This window comes from Miscanthus floridulus, chromosome 18 (assembly GCF_019320115.1).
Source record: "Miscanthus floridulus cultivar M001 chromosome 18, ASM1932011v1, whole genome shotgun sequence".
NCBI classification, from domain to species: Eukaryota; Viridiplantae; Streptophyta; class Magnoliopsida; order Poales; family Poaceae; genus Miscanthus; species Miscanthus floridulus.
Genome location: NC_089597.1, coordinates 39,617,268 through 39,637,726, shown reverse-complemented (window position 1 = coordinate 39,637,726; position 20,459 = coordinate 39,617,268).

Genomic DNA, 20,459 nt, shown 5'->3' with positions numbered 1-20,459 from the left:
AGCTTCTGGACATCTACTTCTCCTAGATATATTAAACAATGTTTCTTGGCCGGTGAAGAGCTCGTGGACGTCAAGCTTTCCCAAATACATCTCCAAATGTCTTAAAGAATATTTTCTGGCCTCGGTCGTAAATATCTTTTAATTAGGAGATTTTCCTGCCTTTGACACCATCAGCTAACTCCTTCATGTCAGGGTAAACTTGCCAAATTTTGGTGTCAACACTGGCCCCCCTAGTTCGGAGTTCGAATTTTCATGCTTTGAACTATTTTGATCGATGGTCTTCTTTTCCGAGTCAGTGACATCTGATTGCAATACTTGGCTTTGATGACTTACTTGGGTTTAATCTCTTGGCTGTTCATCTACTTTAGCCAATTAAGGGCTAGCCCCCTGAGTCTATAATTATAACCGGCTATCAAATCACTGGCAAGGAGCTGAAGAATTCACCGGTAGCAATATCACCTTATTCCAAGCCTCACCTATATATGTGAACTTTGAAGTGTCTATCACACCGTCTTGGGTGGTTGAAGAATGGAACGGATTAGAATCCAATCATCCTCACTTCTCCTTCTTAGAAAACTTGGCTTTTTAAAAGATTTTTAAATTAAAACAAAGCTTTGCTCCTCAAATGATTCTCTCATATCGCTCAATGTGTATAGTTCCTCACCAAGACATTGTTTCACCTCTATTCACCCTACTTCTAAAAAGGTTTTGTGGAGTTTGGGAAGGGATAAAATATGTAGCATACTTACCATGCGTATATCGTAAAGTCAAACCCCAGATCTAAGGAGAGAAGTGTCATACTCGTAGATCAAGATGTGCATGTGTGTGGAATATTTAGTGGCTAACCTAATTCTACTATGCTCTCTGAAATATATTTCTCTCTTGTGAAATATTTTTGCGAGAACATGGGTTATCTTTATTCTTATCTCTTTTTCTCCTTTTTTTACTTTGGACCTCTTTTGTTTCCATCTTTTTATATTTTTGCATAACCCATGTCTCTTTTTACAACAAACTTTTGAGAGAAATATTATCAAGAATTTGGAGCATTTATTTTGATAAAGCCTAGCAACCATATTTTTGTCTTCTCCTAGTGTAGGAGTAGAACATTTTGAGGTGGATGAAAATCATGTTTTTGCATACTTCCAGTGTAGAAGCATCATATATATGAGACATGTACATGATCTTGATCTTGGGAGCATGATAAATCTATTAACAAGGGTCAACAGGACTTGACAAAACCCAACACAAAGTAAGCAACCTATGTGGAAAGTTTTTTGATGATAACATATGGCCTTGGTAGGAAATTCAATATCATCGAGGAGACAAGCTATTGATTTTGAATTTTTGTACGAAAATTTCCTAAGTACTTTGTAAAAAGAAACAAGGTTCCCTTCATCATACCATATCTCATTCATCAACTACTTACATGGCATACTTTCCCTATGATAAATTATTCACAGGTGATAGAAAAAGCAAGAAATAAAGAATATATACCTCACATCTGCATGCATGTACCTCCATCCTAAGCTTGGTCACTTCAGTGTGCTTTGCGGCCTGCTCGGTGACTTTTGTCATCTCGTGGAATCCCTGGTTGTCACCGAAGAAGTTGGAAGTGGCGCCGGCCTAAGCAAACGGACAAATCCTGACATATGGTAGCCTAGAGCAGTATCTAACCACTGTTGGCTGAACGAACAGGTTAGAATAAGCCTTGAAGTCTTTGATTAAAATATTCAGCAATGCGACTCTGAGTTCCAATTTTCAATGATGTCTGATCTTCAACGGCTTTTTAGGAATAAATGATTCTTTGGTTTGAAAGGCGGGGTCTCAAATTAGCAGCCGGTTCTCTTCAGGGAAGGTCATTAGTTTAGATACTTCGCCAGAGGAATATGCTTAACATTTATCCCTTTCCCTACTACTATTTGTATTTTCTCTGTAGATGCAAGAACACGTAATAGAACCTTCAATTTGCCTTCCACGAGATGACCAGCACAGCTTTCGAGTCAAATGTTGTGATAGATTTATGTGTGTCAAGCTCAGTAAACATAATCGGTGTTGGGCCTGATTCGTTGCAAGAAATAGAAGCAACCAGCCTCAAGGCCGGATGCTCTATCAATCCTGTGCAACTGAGCTGACCCCTATCGATTTCTGTATATCCGCTGCTGCATCTTGTAGTCTATGTAGGAGGAGTTCTCGTGCCTCGGCACATCCACGTTGGCGTTGTAGATAATAAAGCAGAACTGGTTGAGCTCCAGCTAATGTAGCCATGCACATGTATAGTGGTTCAGTTCTCGGCCACCATATTTAAAATATACTCTGAGCACTCATAGCCGATACCTTGGCGCCCAACCTGGACAAGTATTTGCAGGATCTTGACAGATCATTTGAGGAGTACCAGGCCCCCTGTTTGTAGCCACGTTGGCACTGGCAATAAAGCAGCTAAGCAGCAATGTGACATAGTCGCCAGCGAGACCCAAGGTGCTAGAGAATAAGAATACAGCTGCAACGATGATGGTAAACCAACAACTGATTCAATGAGATGTTCACCCCACAGAGGAGCCGATGAGCGAGTAGTTGAGAATGCCCAAGCGGATTTCTATCCGTACGTTGCCCTCCGGCCGAACTCGAGTGAGGCTCAGCTATTATAGTATCTGAATTAATATGCTTGAACATACCAGCAGGAGAATCTTGGTCATCTTTTCCTTTTCTATCTGGAAAGCATTAGCTTTATGCTCTTGATCTTCTCACTATGAAGCCGATGAATATTATAGTCACATGTCGGCTCACTCTTAATTCAGATATATAAACAAATCATCAGTGGCCTCCTGCTGTAGCTTGCTTAGGAGTTGTGACATAATTAACTCTAGTGTTGCAGCGACCTGCATGGTTTGGACGAATCTTGACGCGCGACGCCACACCATTACCAGCCGAATGAACCTATCAGAATCGGCCAAGATAAAGGTTTGACCTTCCCAGCAGACAACAGCTAGAGAACGATTGAAGAAATCAGCCTTGTTGAATAGCACCTTGATAGATGGCTGAACAAATGCTAATATCAGCTTCTTGTTGTCGATGAATATCATAGGCTCTATATCAGAGTCGATGGTTCCTCTGATATGAGCTAACTCAAATAATTCTTTATTATATTTTCATCGGCTGCATGGATCATTTAAGAGGAGTCGATGGATGGAGATTCCTCCAAATGTTAATTAGCCGATTGCCTCACCCATTGCATCATCGGCTATTGAAACTCACCAAGAAAGAGAAATCCGATGAAAACTAGTGAGTTTATTTTTCCTGTCTTTCGACTACCCAACATTTGTATTCTTAGTTTATTTGTCTTTTCAACAGGCACAGGATACTTCTCAGGGCAGTGTTCTATACTCCTTTGATCACGAGGCCCACATTTGCTAAGTTACCTTCAGTGGGCCATCAAGCAATTCTCTAGATGCTGAGCCGATCAGAAGTAATCTTTTCCATCTTTATCTCATGATAGTATGTTTGGAACTTATAGCCATTGGCTTTTATTGGTTTCCTTGTTGTACTTCCATTGACCTGTCCCTCTGTACTGATGGAGCAATTTTATGGGTCGACTATGGTGTTTGATATGAGGTACTAAATCTTTCCTAAGCCGGCCGTTGCACAACCTGCTAAGTAATTGGCGAGGTTGGCTGCTAGACTGAATACACTTGGGTTCATCCAGTAGGAGGCTGAGCTGTCTGTGTGACAGGGGCACTTGGTGACTGCTGTGATGGTGGTTGCCCCCTTGTCATTTGACCTTGACCTTGCCCCCCCTGGTGTTTGTAGGGCTTGATCTTGCCCCCCTGCTGTTGGCTGAACTTGAGGATCTTGGGCTTGTCTTGCACATGATATACAAATATTTTCCTTTTATTTCTCCTCACATAAATAGCCAAGCTAGCAAGGCATGTAAAAGTGTCAAAATAGAATTGTAGTCCATAAATGATTGACTGTGCTTCATTTGGCTTTATCTAGTCGATCGGTTGCAGTCATATGTATGCCCATATCTTTCTTGGAATTCTCTTGTATGGCATGCACATGTACGCTTAACAGACTTGGCTTTCTTGTTATCATCATACAGCTCTAACTGGACTCCGAGACGCTTGCAAGCCATCTTCTGCATGCACAAGATAGCATCGCGTATACACTAATTTTCCATGTTGCTTATCTGGGTTCCATTGGCCTTTGAGCTGTCCTGGCCGATCGCCTTCCGTCGGCATCATTAGCCTGAACACTTGATTTCCGGCAAGGTAATTATTTCCTAGGCTGAGGAAGATAGTATCGGATCGACGACATATTGGTCCGCTATCCACCACGATGCTGCCATGCACCGACACCTGCTAGTCACTGCAGTAGTGCCTGAATGTGAGTTGCTATTTTGCCGATGTTGAATAGCCGATGTGTTACGTCTTTGAATAAGCAGGTCTGCTTCTGCTCTGTGCTTCAATCGGATACTGCCATCTTGCACCGAGCTTCATATTCCAAGCATTAACGTGGACATGTGCACATGTCTGGTATTCAGACTCTATCTCTTGTGCTTTTAAATTAATCTCACATACAAATGTGTAACTGGAAGGCAAAGTCAAGTCCTCTTCAACTTTCTTCATACGTGAATTCTAGCGCATGCCTCAGAATAGTGCCGAATACTGTTGTAATAGAAGCTGATATCTTTTATAATTGGCTATATCTGGAGCCGAAGGTAACAAGCATGAACATTGGCTTCTTCCCTACTATCGGCTATTTCCTTGTGACTAGCCGATAGCATATGAACATCGGCTGCCTCCTTGTTCGTACATGTGATGGCTTCTTGTGGCTTCTTTACACAATGTATCCATGTATACATCCATCCATCTTGCTCTTCCTTGCGTAGACATTGGCAACTTAAAGAAGCAGCAATTCCTTTGTTCTCATGGCTTGTTTTCCAATATCGCCGCTGACGATAAAAAGTCGTCCTCTGTTATCGGCTTCCATAATATAAATTCCGAGCACCTTTTAATACTTGGAACCGATTTTTGGTATGCTGATAATGATTTTCAAATCTGAAAACTAACGGTCTCCTATCGGCAGTTAGGTTGCTAACTTTTTTCATTTCTCTGATGTAACCTCCTATGATGACTTTTCTTCTTATCAAAAAATATGCTTGGTCGAACTGCCGATGATAATAACCCATGGAGAAAAAACTTAATCTGACCTCGACAATCCCATTGGCTCTAGCCGAACCAACTAAGGTCATCGGCTATATCGATCTTCATTGGTTTCTTCTGATTATTCTTGAATTTCCACTGCTGCACTAGAAACCAATATCTCACTGGCTTTACGCCCTTACCGATTGACTGTAGACTCCATCAGCTTGAAGGGTAAGGTCTTGAACTAACCGCCGATTCAGCCTTTTCTTTTCATCCTACGTGAAGAGACTTGCTAATTTCACAGCCGATTCCATTTCAGAAAGTGATCGGCTACCATTTTATCGGCTCAACCCCATGGCCATAAGTTTGGACACTAGGAATGTGATATTTATTTTTCAAAATTATCCAGCTGATGGTGAGGTAATTAGAAAAAATATCTCCTCTGCCTATCGACTATTCTTAGTTTGCTCAACTTTATCAGCCCATTTGATCTGAACTTTTCTTCTAATAGCACACACAGGTCAACTGCTCTTGATTCCTGATCAGCCCTCCTCAACCTAGGTACTATAGTGGTGTCATGAACTGATATGTTGGCTACAGAGAAGATATAATTGTAAATTGATTCACCGTCTGCACAAGTTAGAGCTTGCCCCCATGACAACTGAATTATCCGCACATAACCGAATATAGTAATCGGCCATGCATGAGCATATCTCAAGAAGCTAGACATGTATCCCAATTCTCTGGTCATGATGTGTCCACTTTTCCTTAATTTGCTAGCTTCTGTTGCTTTTTATCTTCACGTGACGACTGAGGGGTACCTGGACTTCGTGTCCCGATCTCTTTCCAAATATAATAATTCCCAATCGGCAATAGTGTTCCATTTGGCTCGTATAGTAATTGGACACAACTTCTTGATGCTTTTCCTCTTTTGTCTCAGCAGCAAAATTTGGTCAGTAGTGGCGACATCAGCTCTACATAGCTGACTGTGCGTTCAGAGCACCACCGGTGTATCTAAGCCCCCCACGTCGCGCATGGTCATCCACTGCTGAAGTACCATTGCTAGCGGCAGCTCTACCTGAGTCGGCCATGTCATGTCTGCTAGGCCAAATGGCTCCATCACTTGATGCATCAGCTGAAGTGGAAATTGTGCCAGTACTGGCCCCCCAAGCCAGTCTTTGTATATCTGTTCTTGGAGTCTATGGAGGTGAAAGATCAGCCGATGTAGATGAGGGGAGTAGCCGATTCTTATTTATATATGGATACACCACGGTCTTTGGCAATCTGGAGCAGGAATCCTTTGTATGACTTTCTTCTGAGCAACTAATCAACTTCACGTATTTTGAGAAGCGTATACCATGCATGGATGTGTACACACTTGCTAGCTTCTTCATATATGTCAACATGTATATATGCATGTGTGGCACTGTAACGTGTTAGCCCTTTCCTTTTAAATGACGTGAAGTGCTATCCTCACAGCCGATTCCATTTTAGGAAGTGATCGGCCCTCGTCGGTTTGGGAGGCAAATATGTAGTTAGCAGGACCCGTGTTCTATATTCAACGACACCGCACTATTGCCGTGAGCATGGTGGCTTGGACATATCAATAGGAGCTCGACTATCTTTCCTATCTAGCAAACCATCGGCTTTATGCTCTGGCTGATCGACTTCTGTTGATGTCATCGGTCCAAATACTTCATTCTGGTAAGGTAGCTGTTTCCTAGGCCGATGAGGATAGTAGTAGATCGACGATAACTGCAGCCTTGCTAACATATATAATAAAATATTCTAGCCAGCCTGCTAATGACATATGTTCTATTCAAATATTTTAACTCTGGAATAGCCATCACCAATCCAAGATTTAGGCATCGGCGGAGCTGGCCATTATCCTATTTCCCAGATCAGTTAGCCTCTTGAATTTGCATAGCTTCTCTCTATATTGATGGCTTTGTTGACAGTAGCCGATGAAATTACACCAACAGCCGATCGTTGGTCCGTTCAGTTAATAAATCCAAGCTGAAATCCTGTTTACTTATGGTAATAGCATGTATCTTGTACGTATTTAGCAGATGCATTACCTCCATGGAATCGGCAGACGCACTACACTTGGTGGCCGCTCGGCTTCGTGAACGTCCTAGACTGTTTGCTGGATCTTTACACGGTTATAAGATTGAACGCTCTTTCTTGAAACTTGATGATCTGCACAGCGGAGCAATGAGATCTTGTTCTACATGGATAGATCTTTTTATCTTGGTCCACTCAGCGACACTGATCCCTAATCCATCATCGGCTTCAGAATGTCAGGGCTGACTGAGTGTTTTGAACCAATGGAAGTGACGGAGCAGCTGATGATAATAGCCGATGGATGAAAGCTCAATTCAATCTCAATACAACCATCGGCTTGATGCCTTGAGTAGTTTGACGCTTGCACGTACAACTTCTAACCTTGTTTGCTTGCATCTACTCCACGTTTGCTTTGATTTAATAAAGAATCCATATATGTTTTGCTTATAATCTCCGTGTCGTATCCGACTCCACATTATATGCAACTAACATGTCGCCCTAGGATTCTGATTTGTCCGCATTAATTTTCCATTTTTCTTGGACCAATATCTCTGATTATTGGACGTGTAGCAAAACACCTTGCTCGTGTAATAACCTCTAGAAACTTTCCTATGTGCACCACTTCTGAACTTGTCCTTGATGATATCGGCCATTAAACTGATTAGGAGGTCATCAACCAAGTGTAGAATAACTTTGAATTTGCTCTTCTTCACTTTTGTTGGCCAAACCTTGTTGATGAAACAAAACCTAATGAATATCTGACTTCTAATCAAAGGACTGTGGTCCCACTGGGCATGCCAAAAAACGTGTTGACACAAAAATGTGGCAATGTGATCAACATGCAGCAAGACGAAAGAATCCGCTTGATGGAGCAAGGCTGGAGATCCACTTGGCTACAAACACAGCACCGGTCGGCTTCGAGGCTGGAGGCGTGCCAGTCAATTTGACCCTGCAATTGACAAGAAGAAGATAATCAATAGTTTAAGGTAGAACATGCCGGTGTTGCACCAGACAGTTCCAAATATACGGCTTTGAAAGCGAATAAATAAGGCCACCGACTAAATAGTCGATATCCAGCATATCCATGAAAGGAAGATCTTTAAATCAAGGATGATCGGCTAATACTAAATGATAATGACGTGAATCAAAATAACTGATGCTCATGGATCATGGTAGATTCATGGTGACTGATTAATCGAGACGAAAACAAGTACAATACACCCAATTATAAAGATCAATGATTTCATCTTTGAAAGCACAAGCTATCGGCTAAACAGCTGATTCGGATTAAAAGGGAGATTATAACATGTATGCAATCAACTATCTAATAAGAATAGATTTATAAACAAACTAGATCTAATCTATTACCATCATCTGTGAGGTTGGACCGGATTGATGCAGCTATGGTAACGCTAATAAACTAAAACCAAAAAGCTTATAGATCTATCCATATTTTCGACAGTTTCATGGTACAAGCTATAGATGTGAAAGCATACACAATCGACTAAAATAGCTGATTTCAAACATAGTAATCAAACAAAGCACATGTCTTAACCATAAACAAACTCATTAATTAATAAATCCCAATCTAAAGTTCCACCAATGAGGTTCGACCGGATCGATGCAGCTATGGTAATAACGATAAATCAAACTTTATCAATTAATGAATCTATCTAAAATTAATTCATGCCTTCGAAATCGTACTATGTATGGTTCATATCAAGATAAAACAGCCGATCTTAGCAGAACGAGTCATCAAATTTAAGATATGACCGTGACAAAGCCAAAAGATGACCAATTGACATGATATGATGCCGATCTATCTCGATCTTAACCGGATAAATTGTGATATTATTATAACTAACGAAACATTAATTATAATAAGATCGATAACTGGATGGATTGACCGAAAAGAGCAAGAAGAATCTAACTAATCTTAGTCAAATTCGGTAACTAGTGACCTTGCAATTAATACAAGATCAATAACTTTTATCAATATCAGTATCTATAAGAGATCAATCGGATGATGCAGCCTTGCAAACAATGATACGAATCGATAACTAACTTATATTATAATTCGCAAGAGATCAAACGGCTGATGCAGCCTTACAAACGATAATACAAGTCGTGACGGTACTCAGAGACAAGCCGGAGGTCGATCAGCCGATGCAGCCCTGCTTGTTGAAAAACTCATCGAGATCTACATTACTCCTACTCCTAAGGGTTGGCATGAAGCCAAAAAAGTAAAGACTAATTTTGATTGATGTGTGCATGTCTTTGATACAATAGCCTGGGGTTTATATTTATACCCTGGGTTAATAACTCCTAACAAGCCATGTACGTAACTTGCCTGACAATTGAAAAGAAATACTAAAGTACATGGACTCTAATTTCCCCGTTTTAGAATCCTTGCTAATAAAGCTTCTTGGCTGACGTATTCTTCCTTGATATATATCCTAAAGTCCGCCATCTTCCAATAATATTTATCAGCTTCCTTCCGTAGATAGCCGAATCAAATCCAATCTAACTCAGCTTAACACATCTTGAACACATTTGCTCCAAAAGCCATGTACGACGTACACCAGGTGGTCATCTGGCTGCGTGTCCATGTATATAAGCCGACACGTCCATGCACTAGGCCTAAACTTGCATTGATTTTTTGATTCCGTACCATATTAAATTGATGACTCCAGAATATGGCACCTATGTGAGGCATGCTGAACTTGAACTTTGATTTCCATACCAGGCGCCAACATCCAACCGCCGAGGGAGAATTTGCCTTGCTTCAGCTCTAGATTATCAAATCTTTTCTTACTCGACAGCGAAGATGATTCAGCTTAAACAATCTTTTGGTTTTCCTGTCTTTCCTTTGCCTTCGCGTGATGAGCTTCTGGACATCTACTTCTCCCAGATATATTAAACAATGTTTCTTGGCCGGTGAAGAGCTCCTGGACATCAAGCTTTCCCAAATACATGCCCAAATGTCGTAAAGGATATTTTCCGGCCCCGGTTCGTAAATATCTTTTAATTAGGAGACTTTCCTACCTTTGACACCATCAGCTGACTCCTTCATGTCAGGGTAAACTTGCCAATTTTTGGTGTCAACACAGGCCCCCTAGTTCGGAGTATGAATTTTCATGCTTCAAACTATTTTGATTCGATGGTCTTCTTTTCCGAGTCAGTGACATCTGATTGAAATACTTGGCTTTGATGACTTACTTGGGTTCAATCTCTTGGGTGTTCATCTGCTTTAGCCGATTAAGGGCTGGCCCCCCGAGTCTATAATTATAATCGGCTATCAAATCGCTGGCAAGGAGCTAAAGAATTCACCGGTAGCAATATTACCTTATTCCAAGCCTCACCTATACATGTCAACTTTGAAGTGTCTATCACACCGTCTTGGGTGGTTGAAGAATGGAACGGATTAGAATACAGTCATCCTCACTTTTCCTACTCAGAAAACTTGGGTTTTTGAAAGATTTTTAAATTAAAACATAACTTTGCTCCTCAAATGATTCTCTCAGATCGCTCAATGTGTATAGTTCCTCACCAAGACATTGTTTTGCCTCTATTCACCCTACCTCTAAAAAGCTTATGTGGAGTTCGGGTAGGGATAAAATACGTAGCATACTTACCTTGCGTATATCGTAAAGTCAAACCCTGCATCCAAGGAGAGAAGTGTCATGCTCGTAGATCAAGATGTGCATGTGTGTGTAATATTTAGTGGCTAACCTAATTCTACTATGCTCTCTGAAATATATTTCTCTCTTGTGGAATATTTTTGCGAGAACATGGGTTATCTTTATTCTCATCTCTTTTTCTTTTTCTCTTTTTCTCCTTTTTTTTACTTTGGTCCTCTTTTGTGTCCATCTTTTTATATTTTTGCATAACCCATGTCTCTTTTTACAACAAAGTTTTGAGAGAAATATTATCAAGAATTTGGAGCATTTATTCTAATAAAGCCTAGCAAACATATTTTTGTCTTCTCCCAGTGTAGGAGCAGAACATTTTAAGGTGGATGAATAACATGTTTTTGCATACTTCCAGTGTAGAAGCAGCATATATATGAGGCATGTACATGATCTTGATCTTGGGAGCATGATAAATCTCTTAACAAGGGTCAACAAGACTTGACAAAACACAACACAAAGTAAGCAACCTATGTGGAAGGTTTTTTTATGATAACATATGGCCTTGGTAGGAAATTCAATATCATCGAGGAGACAAGCTACTAATTTTGAATTTTTGTAAGAAAATTTCCTAAGTACTTTGCAAAAAGAAGCAAGGTTCCCTTCATCATACCATATCTCATTCATCAACTACTTAGATGGCATGCTTTCCCTATGATAAATTATTCACATGTGATAGGAAAAGCAAGGAATAAAGAATATATACCTCATATCAGCATGCATGTACCTCCATCCTGAGCTTGGTCACCTCAGTGTGCTTTGCGGCCTGCTCGATGACTTTTGTTAGCTTGTGGAATACCTGGTTGTCACTGAAGAAGTTGGAAGTGGTGCCGGCCTAAGCAAATGGACAAATCCTAACGTATGGTGGCCTAGAGAAGTATCTAACCGCTGTTGGCTGAACAAACAGGTTAGAATCAGCCTTGAAGTCTTTGATTAAAATATTCAGTTGATGCGACTCTGAGTTCCAATTTTCAATGATGTCTGATCTTCATCGGCTTTTTAGGAATAAATGATTCTTCAGTTTGAAAGGCGGGGTCTCGAACTAGCAGCCGGTTTTCTTCGGGGAAAGTCATTAGTTCAGATACTTCGCCAGAGGAATATGCTTAACATTTATCCCTTTCCCTACTATTGTTTGTATTTTCTCTGTAGATGCAAGAACACGTATCAGAACCTTCAATTTGCCTTCCACGAGATCACCAGCATAGCTGTCGAGTCTAATGTTGTGATAGATTTATGTGTGCCAAGCTCAATAAACATAATCGGTGTTGGGCCTGATTCATTGCTAGAAACAGAAGCAACCAGCCTCGAGGCCGGATGCTCTATCAATCATGTGCAGTTGAGTTGGCCCGTACCGATTTCTGTATATCCACTACTGCATCTTCTGGTCTAGGTAGGAGGAGTACTTATGCCTCGACACATCCACGTTGGCGTTGTAGATAATAAAGCCGAACTGGTTGAGCTCTAGCTATTGTAGCCATGCACATGTATAGTGCCTCGGTTCTCGGTCACCATATTTAAAATATAATCCGAGCACTCATAGCCGATAACTTGGTGCCCAACCTGGACAAGTATTTGTAGGATCTTGATAGACCATTTGAGGAGTACTAGGCCCCCCGTTTGTAGCCACATCGGCACTAGCAATAAAGCAGCTAAGCATCAATGTGACATAGTCGCCAGCGAGACCCATGGTGCCAGAGAATAAGAATGCAGCTGCAACGACGTTGGTGAACCAACAGCTGATTCAATGAGATGTTCACCCCATAGAGGAGACAGTGAGCGAGTGTTGAGAATGCCCATGAGGATTTCTATCCGTACATTGCCCTCCGGCCCAACTCGAGTGAGGCTAAGCTACTATAGTATCTGAATTAATATGCTTGAACATACCAACAGGAGAATCTTGGTCGTCTTTTCCTTTTCTATCAGGAAACCATTACCTTTATGCTATTTATCTTCTCACTATGAAGCCGATGAATATTATAGTCACATGTTGACTCACTCTTGATTCAAATATATAAACAAATCATCAGTGGCCTCCTGCTGTAGCTTGCTCAGGAGTTGCGACATAATTAACTCTAGTGTTGCAGTGACCTGCATGGTTTGGACGAATCTTGAGGCGCGACGCCACACCATTACCAGCTGAATGAACCTATCAAAATCGGCCAAGATAAAGCTTTGACCTTCCCTGCAGACAACAGCTGGAGGACGATGGAAGAAATCAGCCTTGATGAATAGCACCTAGATAGATGACTGAACAAATGCTAATATCCGCTTCTTGTTGTCGATGAATATCATGGGCTCTATATCAGAGTCGATGGTTTCTCTGATCTGAGCTAGCTCAAATAATTCTTTATTATATTTTCATCGGCTGCATGGATCATTTAAGAGGGGTCGATGGATGGAGATTCCTCCAAATGTTAATTAGCCGGTTGCCTCACCCATTGCATCATCGGCTATTGAAACTCACAAAGAAAGAGAAATCCGATGAAAACTAGTGAGTTTATTTTTCCTGTCTTTCGACTACCCAACATTTGTATTCTTAGTTTATTTGTCTTTTCAACAGGCACAGGATACTTCTCAGAGCAGTGGTCTGTACTCCTTTGATCACGAGGCCCTCATTTGCTAAGGATGAAGTTACCTTCAGTGGGCCATCAAGCAATTCTCTAGACATTGAGCCCTATCCAATGTAATATTTTCCATCTTTATCTCATGACAGTATGTGTCGATGCAGAAAGTGACCAACACATAAATATTTGTAGTTTTGCCGTACGTTGTGATCGGAGGTGGCCTAGCACTCAATGACATAGGGTTTATACTAGTTCAGGCAATGTGCCCTACGTCTAGTCTGAGTCGGTCGGTGACTTTATTCCTTAGCCTAGGTGCTCGAAGTTTGCAGTGGGGTTACAAATGAGAAGGAGGAAGATGGGGGGTACAAGAGGTTCGGTCGGGCTCTGGTCAGAGGGACCGAGAGCGACAGGAGCTCCGCTATAGGCTAAGTGCTCGAGCGTGTGCTCATGGTTTGAACCTGGTGGTTCTACTGTTGTGTACTAGTGAACTTGATCGATCTAATGAATCTATCTGTTGGGAGAGAGCGCATCCCCTTTTATAGATGGAGGTGATGGCCTTACAAGTGAGAGGGAGAGAGTACATATGCTACTAAGCCTTGTTGCCCACGCCGGTGGGTACAGGATGATGATAGGCGCCCATAATACTATTGAATATCAGATACACGTGGGAGGTTGTGTTGTCTTCTTTGGGTATGGCAGACGTCGGCGCCTGCCACACTATTGATACCTAGAGGCATGCAAGGGGTTTTACCATGTTCGCCTAGTACGGTAAATGCCAGCGCCCACAACACTTTCGATGCCCAGAGGCATGTGGGGGGAGCCTTACCGTATGGAAGTTAATGGCGCCCACAATATTGTAGGGGAAAACATCGACGCCTACAACACTACTTGGGCTCTGTCGTGCCAGGAAGGTCGCATAGTACTATTTCTGTAGGTGTACAGGGTACGGTACCCGGTATTGCAGTTTGACTTGTGCGCCCTGTCTTACTTTCTCTGTCCATTTCTTGGTCCTTACCGAGCGGGCGTCCCCGGTCGGTTGGTCCTAGTCGGCTCTGATCGCGCCAGTCGGAGAAGAGCAGTGACCAGCGGTTTGGCGCATCCCCGGTCGGAGACACGGGTCGGAGTCAGAATCGGTGTCTGGCCAGGCCTTTCGGTCAGAGAGGTCGTCCGAAGGCGGGCTAGAGACTGAAGTGAGCGCTCCGGTCAGAGAGACGGGTCGGAGTCAGAAGCGGGTGCCATTCCTCCTCGGCTAGGCCTTTCAGTCGGAGATTGGATCGCCCCTCTGGCCTATCATTTAGGTACTTGGGCTGGCCCATGAGTTTGCGCGTTGTCTGCTTGGGCCGAGCCTTTATTGGGAAGCCGGTCCACGAGGGACCCTGGGTTTATGAACCCGACAGTATGTTTGGAACTTCTGGCCATTGGCTTTTATTGGTTTAATTGTTGTGCTTCCATTGACCTATCCCTTCTGTATTGATGGAGCAATTTTATGGGCCGACTGTGGCATTTGATATGAGGTACTGAATCTTTCCTGAGCCGACCGTTGCACGACCTGCTGAGTAATTAGCGAGGTTGGCTGCTGGACTGAATACACTTGGGTTCATCTAGTAGGAGGCTGAGCTGTCTGTGTGATAGGGGCACTTGGTGACTGTTGTGATGGTGGTTGCCCCCTTGTCATTTGACCTTGACCTTGCCCCCCTGGTGTTTGCAGGGATTGATCTTGCCCCCCTTGGTGTTTGCAGGGCTTGATCTTGGGATTGTCTTGCACATGATATACAAATATTTTCCTTTGTTTCTCCTCACGTAAATAACCAAGCTAGCAAGGCATGCAAAAGTGTCAAAATAGAATTGTAGTCCATAAATGATTGTTTGTGCTTCATTTGGCTTTATCTAGTCGATCGGTTGCAGTCATATGTATGCCCATATCTTTCTTGGAATTCCCTTGTATGGCATGCACATATACGCTTAACAGACTTGGCTTTCTTGTTGTCATCATACAGCTCTAACTGGACTCCGAGACGCTTGCAAGCCATCTTCTGCACGCACAAGATAGCATCGCATATACACTAATTTTTCCATGATGCTTATCTGGGTTCTATTGGCCTTTGAGCTGTCCTTGCCAATCGCCTTCCGTCAGCATCGTCAGCCCGAACACTTGATTTCTGGCAAGGTAATTATTTCCTGGGCTGAGGAGGATAGTATCGGATCGACGGCATATTGGTCCGCTGTCCACCATGATGCTGCCATGCACGACACCTGCTAGCCTCTGCAGTAGTGCCTGAATGTGAGTTGCTATTTTGCCAATGCTAAATAGCTGATGTGTTACGTCTTTGAATAAGCAGGTCTGCTTCTGCTCTATGCTTCAATCGGATACTGCCGTCCAGCACCGAGCTTCATACTCCAAGCATTAAAGTGGCCATGCGCACATGTGTGGTATTCAGACTCTATCTCTTGTGGGTTTAAATTAATCTCACATACAAATGTGTAACTGGAAGGCAAAGTCAAGTCCTCTTCAACTTCCTTCATACGTGAATTCCAGCGCATGCCTCAGAATAGTGCCGAATACTGTTGTAATAGAAGCTGATATGTTTTATAATTGGCTATATCTGGAGCCGGAGGTAACAAGCATGAACATTGGCTTCTTCCCTACGATCGGCTATTTCCTTGTGACTAGCCGATAGCACATGAACATCGGCTGCCTCCTTGTTCGTACATGTGATGGCTTCTTGTGGCTTCTTTACACAACATATCCATGTATACAACCATCCATTTTGCTCTTCCTTGCGTAGACATCGGCAACTTAAAGAAGCAGCAATTCCTTTGTTCTCATGGCTTGTTTTCCAATATCGCCGCTGACGATAAAAAGTCGTCCTCTGTTATCGGCTTCCATAATATAAATTCCGAGCACCTTTTAATACTTGGAACCAATGTTTTGTATGCTGATAATGATTTTCAAATCCGAAAACTAATTGTCTCCTATCGGCAGTCAAGTTGCTAACTTTTTTCGTTTCTCTGATGTAACCTCCAATGATGACTTTTCTTCTTATCAAAAAATATGATTGGTCGAACAGCCGATGATAATAACCCATGGAGGAAAACTTAATCTTACCTCGATAATCCCATTGGCTCCAGCCGAACCAGCTATGGTCATCAGCTATATTGATCTTCATTGGTTTCTCCTCATTATTCTTGAATTTCCACTACTGCACCAGAAACCAATATCTCACTGGCTTTACGCCCTTGCTGATTGACTGCAGACTCCATCAGCTCGAAGGGTAAGGTCTTGAACTAACAGCCAATTTAGCTTTTTCTTTTCATCCTACGTGAAGAGACTCCATCAGCTCGAAGGGTAAGGTCTTGAACTAACAGTCAAATTCGGTAACTAGTGACCTTGCAATTAATACAAGATCGATAACTTTGATCAATATCAGTATCTATAAGAGATCAATCGGATGATGCAGCCTCGCAAACAATGATATGAATCGATAACTAACTTATATTATAATTCGCAAGAGATCAAACGGCTGATGCAGCATTACAAACGATAATACAAGTCGTGACAGTACTCATAAACAAGCCGGAGGTCAATCAGCCGATGCAGCCCTGTTTGTTGAAGAACTCGTCAAGATCTACATTACTCATACTCCTAAGGGTTGGTGTGAAGCCGAAAAAGTAAAGACTGATTTTGATTGATGTGTGGATGTCTTTGATACAATAGCCAGGGATTTATATTTATACCCTGAACTAATAACTCCTAACAAGCCATGTATGTAACTTGCCTGACAATCAAAAAGAAATACTAAAGTACATGGACTCTAATTTCCCCTTTAGAATCCTTGCTAATAAAGCTTCTTGGCTGACGTATTCTTCCTTGATATATATCCTAGAGTCTGCCATCTTCCAATAATATTTATCAGCTTCCTTCCGTAGATAGCCGAATTAAATCCAATCTAACTCGGCTTAACATGTCCTGAACACATTTGCTCCAAAAGCCAAACATGTACGACGTACACCAGGTGGTTAGCTGGCTGTGTGTCCATGTATATAAGCCGACAAGTCCATGCACTAGGCCTAAACGTGCATTGATTATTTGATTCCGTACCAAATTAAATTGATGACTCCAGAATATGGCACCTACGTGAGGCATGCTGAACTTGAACTTTGATTTCCATACCAGGCGCCAACATCCAACCGCCGAGGGAGAATTTGCCTTGCTTCAGCTCTAGATTATCAGATCTTTTCTTACTCGGCAACGGAGATGATTCAGATTAAACAATCTTTTGGCTTTCCTGTCTTTCCTTTGCCTTCACCTGATGAGCTTCTGGACATCTGCTTCTCCCAAATATATTAAACAATGTTTCTTGGCCAGTGAAGAGCTCCTGGGCGTCAAGCTTTTCCAAATACATCTCCAAATGTCTTAAAGAATATTTTTCGGCCCCGGTTCATAAATATCATTTAATTAGGAGATTTTCCTGCCTTTGACACCATCAGCTGACTCCTTCATGTCAGGGTAAACTTGCCAAAATTTTGTGTCAACACTTAGACTAAACAAGAACTACATAAAGTATTTTTTTTTCTTTCACAAAGCGGCATATGTTAGTTAATAAATCAAAATATCCAGGTCGCCACTTATGCTAGTGCTTTTTGAAACCATGGACTCTAGTTTTTGAGTGTTAATCAATTTGTGCTTGGCGGTTTGCTTCCATGAAAGCATGCACCAGTAACATCCCAATTCCATTTTGACGAGCGTTCACTCGAGTGAACGATCCGGTGCAATTATTTGGGGGCGCCCATCTTCAATCTACCGGTCTTCACTTTTCTACATGCTCTTGCCGTGACTTTCCTATCTTCTTTGTTTTCTTGCACTTTCATTCTCTCTCCCGATGTAGTCTGGCACCGGCGCACGGAGGCACCAGATCTCGCCTGCCCAACCAGCCACCGGCGCTAGGAGGCAGCCGATCTCGGCCTTGCGCCCGGCCACCGGCGACTAGAGGCGGTAGCTCTCGCCCTCTCGGCCAGCCCCTGGCCCCTAGAGACGATGGATCTTGGTCTCCCGTCCAACCATCTGCTCCCGGAGATGGCGGATCTTGGCCACTTGTGCGGCAGTAGGTGTTTGGAGGTGGCCCACCGCCCACTCCGCCCATGAATCCAGCAGAGACCTCTCCGTCCCCGATGGTGAACAGCTCATGTCCCGAGCTTCCTCTATGCGGCTTCCTCCTCGGTGCACTCATTCATCGCCATAGGCATTGCCATTGTGCGCCTCCCGCTCTGCCCTTGGGGCCTGCTACAGCTAGAGCAGGAGCCATTGGCACACTAGGAGAAGATCAAGATGTACTCGTCGGCCATCTATGCCGCCTGCACCGCCAGAGGAATTGCCACCTGCGGGCTCACCCACATGGCCGTGACTTACTCACGTTGCTCAACCTCGTCAAGTGCAATATGCAGGTGAGCAGGCAGCAACCTAGATCTGTGGCCTCGGTGCCCCACGACATCCATTTTGGTAAAGATCTCGCACAGATCTTGTGATCTTTGGTTGGCTCGGATTGGAGAGCTAGTTAGTCGTAGGCTTGCAATTGATTTCGTCTTCGTGATCTGGATGCCTATGCGTGTAGATTTACTTCATGTGAGCATCAGTAATTCGTTTTCCTTTCCAGTTGTGATATTCGTTGGTTCAAACTTGTGGTTGATGCTTTTTTTTAATTTAGTAGTTTGGTAGATTGTTAGCTGAGTTGCTTTTGTGTGGATTGGTATTACTGCAGGGCTCCTTCTAACTGCTTTAAGTAGTGAGAACATGCATCGACATCTGTCATTATAAAATTCTTCTTGTTTTTCCCACTTAAACAATTTGTTTATGATTCAAACAAAACTGATGAATGCGTTTTTCTCCGAGTATGGTTTGTGTTGGTGGTTGGATGCTCTATTAGGCCTGGTACTAAATGAACCATTAATTGTGATTGTGACAATGGACACATATGCTCTGATAGGTTGATATGTTGATTTTTGCCAAATAATTCTTCATTTTCCATGTTATGTGTATTTCTAATTTATTGTCGTGTTATTCTACGGTTTTCAGAAATGAATTGATTTCGTTTCTATCAATTCAAATTAAGGCTACCTATGCTTACTTTGCATAGATGCTGAATATCAGTTAGATAATAACCTGTATAACTTGTGTTGTATAACTTACTAACATAAGTTGTGCAGTGTAACTTATTTGCATAAGTTTTGCGGACTAACTTATGTGCATAAGTTGTGATGAATAACTTATGTCTTCTCAAGTTATGACATGAGTAACTTTCATAAGTTATGGTCATAACTTATCTCATAATTAGGATAAGTACAAGTTCTCTATATACCATAATCCATATTTATAGTTCCATATGTACTTCTCATATACTAATTTATAATTAGGACACGTTCACTACATAATATTCTGCATAACTTATGTTATGTAACTTACAAATATAAGTTTTACTGTATAACTTACCTACATAAGTTTTACGAACTAACTTAAGTGCATAAGTTGTTGTGAATACTTATGTACATCAGGTGTATTGTATAACTTTTTAAGCACAAGTTGTGTTGCATAACTTTTTCTTTCGAAGTTGTGTTGTATAGCTTGTTTTTTCAAATTTATGCCATCAGTTCTGTTGCATGCTAAATTTATTATGTATCTAACTTGTGTTTTCATCTGTATGCTACCTAACTTATTTGATTAAATTATTGTACTTAGTTTCATGTTTATCACACAATGTTAGATAATCATCTTAGTTTTGCTATTAACTTATGTGTTTCTTGTTGTCAACTTTGTTTTTTATTTGTTATTTTAAATATTAAATATTTTGTAGATCTTCCATTTGAAGACAGAGATATGTTGAATATCATAGTTGCAGAGATGTTGACTATCATAGTTGCACAAGTTATGAAAGTTATTATATATCTTGTTATGCAAGTTTGTACCATCTTATGGAATTTGTTGTGTAGTATAGGGTGTAAAAGTTACT